General features: G+C 43.5%; 1 pseudogene; it reads left to right on the forward strand.

The window, feature by feature from the left end:
- The first annotated feature begins 2,456 nt into the window (after positions 1-2,456).
- On the forward strand, positions 2,457-3,158 carry LOC133460825 (transmembrane protein 74-like; annotated as a pseudogene).
- Positions 3,159-4,216: the final 1,058 nt, after the last annotated feature.

The raw sequence follows: 4,216 nt of genomic DNA on the forward strand, positions 1-4,216 counted from the left end.
CTAACTTGTCTGCATTAATGGTTAATATATATATATATATATATATATATATATATATATATATATATATATATATATATATATATATATATATATATATATATATATATATATTTATTTTTTATTTTTTTATTATTATTATTATTTTACCTCTTTTCTTATCATTTATTTCATTTATTTGGTATTTAAGCGTAGTTTTCAGCAACTTGTGCTTTTTATTATTTTATTCATCATTTTATTTCATTTTATTTGTTATTTACTGTCTAATTATGTCTTGCCGGTTTTAATGTTGATGTAAAGCACTGAATTACCTTATGTTGAATTGTGCTAAAAAAATAAACTTGCCTTGCTTGCTATATATATATATATATATATATATATATATATATATATATATATATATATATATATATATATTCATTTTAATATATCATATATATTTATGTTATTAATATATATAAATGTATTTATTTATTTTTAATATTTTTTATGTTTATTTATTTATTTTTTATATTCATTTATTTTTTATTATTAGGCTCAGAAATACTTAAAGAAACGCCTACTGATATGCATTTGGCCCAAATGATTTGGGATGAAACGCATAACTGACAATAGAATCTACTGTATGTGACCGGCAAGTGTTTTGTTTTTGTTTTTTTTATTGAGGCAAGTGGGGTGGCCAGCAAATTTGTAGGGGGGACCGTGGCCACTGGAAACCAGCCCCGTTATTCTGCATCCCCGCTGCTCCACATGAAAGAGTGGCAGTTTATTTTTCAGCCTCCCTCCTCTGACAGGAGAGCCGGAGAGCGCGCCGGGGCGGAGCTTTCAGCACCCTGGACAGCGATCAGCACCGAGGCGCGGACAGCTCCGGCGCGGAAGTTTCTCGGTGTTGTGCCGGATTCAGCACCCCTGCCGTGAAAAGCACCCCCTCGTCGTACACACAATGACAAAAATTATATTCTCATTCTACACACTCACATGAACACATACTTAGGAGTTTATATTCAATGATAAGTAGGCCTAGACCAAGAAAAAAAACAACACACTGATATTTTATATTTATATATACACTCACACACAAACACATACTTAGGAGTTTATATTATATATATTTACAAATATTATGGAAGACAACACAGTAAGCAGGCTATTAATTAATGACATCAAGAACCATTTACCCGATTTTTGTTATCTGTGACTGTGATTGTGGGAAAGTATGACTATTGTGGAATCCATGAGCGCATTTAAACATGAATCATTAACACAAAACTGGACGCTAAACAGTGTGTACGACGAGGGGGTGCTTTTCACGGCAGGGGTGCTGAATCCGGCACAACACCGGTAAAGGCTGATTTATGGTTCCGCGTTACACCAACGCAGAGCTTACGGCGTAAGGTACGCGTAGGCTCTGCGTCGGTTTAACGCAGAACCATAATTCCGGCTTAATGAGCATGACGAGGCCGTGGGAGGGCCGTGGGCGGGAGGGAGGGAGGGGTCTGCCAGCATCTCCCTCTCATGCACCGGGGAGCTGAATCAGTCGGGGATCGGAGCCGCCGCAGACGGACGCGGAGCCATCAGCCGAACCGCAGCTCGGTGCTTAACCGCCTCTTACCGGAGATAATCACATGTGTCATCGTGTCTGATGACTGAGTGCTTCTGGAGAAGTGAAGAGAAGAGTGTTTTCTACTGGGAGGAACTTGGAAGTGCTTAAATTTTTTTTTTTTTCTGCAAATAATTATCTGGATTCCAGCCGTAAATATTGCAAATAAGTTGCCTGAGCGACGGAGTTTGAACCGGTTCCGCCTCCATGGCCGTGACGGAGAGACCCACAGCTGATGAAACAGGTGTTCTGCCAATCCTTATACCTGCCGGGAAATGCTACTTTGTGGTTCGATTTTCAAAGTTTGATTGCCACGCCCATCATTTCTTGCACGATGTAAAACTGATAATACGGGATGTTGAGTATTTGATCCTTCAAAATACACTACCCATGACATGAATTGCATTACACTTTGTGAACATTATACGATAAAGAGAAAAAAAACACCAATTCTATTGCTTTATTTGATATTCATTCAGTCATTCGCCTTTATTTAACCAGGCAGGTAATTAAGAACAGATTCTTATTTACAATGACGGCCTGGCAAGCGACAAGATAGATAGATAGATAGATAGATAGATAGATAGATAGATAGATAGATAGATAGATAGATAGATAGATAGATAGATAGATAGACACATACATCAACATACGGACATTACAAGAACTTTCATCAACATACAATCCTTTTTTGTTATTGCACATCAGCTCCTGTTTTTGTTAAGAGTGGTTATTGCTGTTGGACCATTTGGGGGAAAGGAAGTGGTTTAGGGAGTAAAACACAGTAAAATTGTAGCTCTACAAAGGTAGAAAACCATTAGGTAGCATTTTTTGGCAGCAGAAATTGGCAGAACACATGGCTGACCTGGAACTGTTGCACCTGGACCAGCCCGGACATGGACCTGGACCTGGAGCCGGAGAGCGCGCAGGCGCGGAGCTTTCAGCACCCTGGACAGCGATCAGCACCGAGGCGCGGACAGCTCCGGAGACCAGTTCCACCCGCAAACCTGACCTGGACCTGGACCTGGACCCGGACCTGGACCTGGACCTGGACCTGGACCCGGACCTGGACCAGGTTGGGGGGATGGAGACCCCGGAACTCTTCCTGCGGTCCGAGGACGACTCCCAGGAACTTTTCCAGCTCTCCGACGACGAGCTGTCCTCCGGCTCCGTGGACTACGGCTTCATCCTGGCCGTGGCCTGCCTGGTGACGGGCATCTCTCTGGTGGCCGTCACCTACACGGTCCCCCGGGACCCGGGCCCGGACCCGGACCTGGACGGCGTGACCGCGCGCGAGATGGAGCGGCTGGAGCGGGAGCGCGCTCGCGTGGGCGCGCACCTGGACCGCTGCGTGATCGCGGGGCTGTGCCTGCTGACCCTCGGGGGCGCGCTGCTGTCCACGCTGCTCACGGCGTCCCTGTGGAAGAGCAGGGCGATGCGGAGGAAGGCCCTGGCGTGGACCGCGGGGCGGTACGGCTCCATCAGCCTCAGGTCCAGCTCCACGCTGGAGTCCTGCTCGCAGCTGTCGGCCGACGAGGACCTGGAGGCGCTGGGATGAATCTGTGGACCTGAATCTGTGGACCTGGATCTGAATCTGTGGGACCTGAATCTCTGGATCTGAATCTGTGGACCTTAATCTCTGGATCTGAATCTGAGGACCTTAATCTCTGGATCTGAATCTGAGGACCTAAATCTGTGGATCTGAATCTGAGGACCTGAATCTGTGGATCTGAATCTGTGGATCTGAATCTGAGGACCTGAATCTGTGGATCTGAATCTGTGGATCTGAATCTGAGGACCTGAATCTGCTGAATCTGTGGATCTGAATCTGTGGACCTGAATCTGTGGATCTGAATCTGTGGATCTGAATCTGTGGACCTGAATCTGAGGATCTGAATCTGAGGACCTGAATCTGTGGACCTGAATCTGCTGAATCTGTGGACCTGAATCTGCTGAATCTGTGGACCTGAATCTGCTGAATCTGTGGATCTGAATCTGTGGACCTGAATCTAAGGATCTGAATCTGTGGATCTGAATCTGAGGACCTGAATCTGAGGACCTGAATCTGTGGATCTGAATCTGTGGATCTGAATCTGAGGATCTGAATCTGTGGATCTGAATCTGTGGATCTGAATCTGAGGACCTGAATCTGTGGACCTGAATCTGAAGACCTGAATCTGAGGACCTGAAGCTGTGGATCTGAATCTGTGGATCTGAATCTGTGGACCTGAATCTGTGGACCTGAATCTGAGGATCTGAATCTGTGGATCTGAATCTGCTGAATCTGTGGACCTGAATCTCTAGATCTGAATCTGAGGACCTGAATCCGTGGACCTGGAACCAGGGGCGCCAGATGGAGCCACTTAAATTCTCGGGCCAAAACTAAAAGCCATCATTGCAGGACATTATTATACTGTTACAGGCTCAAAAATACTTTTTTTTTTTTTTTACTTTCTAACTTGCCTGCATATATACAGTATTAAGGGTTAATACCATGTTGGTAAAAACCTATATATATATATATATATATATATATATATATATGCATTTTTAATATATATCATATATATTTTAATATAGTGTATTAATACATATATTTATATATATATGTATATA

The sequence above is a fragment of the Cololabis saira genome, chromosome 15, assembly GCF_033807715.1.
Source record: "Cololabis saira isolate AMF1-May2022 chromosome 15, fColSai1.1, whole genome shotgun sequence".
NCBI lineage: Eukaryota > Metazoa > Chordata > Actinopteri > Beloniformes > Belonidae > Cololabis > Cololabis saira.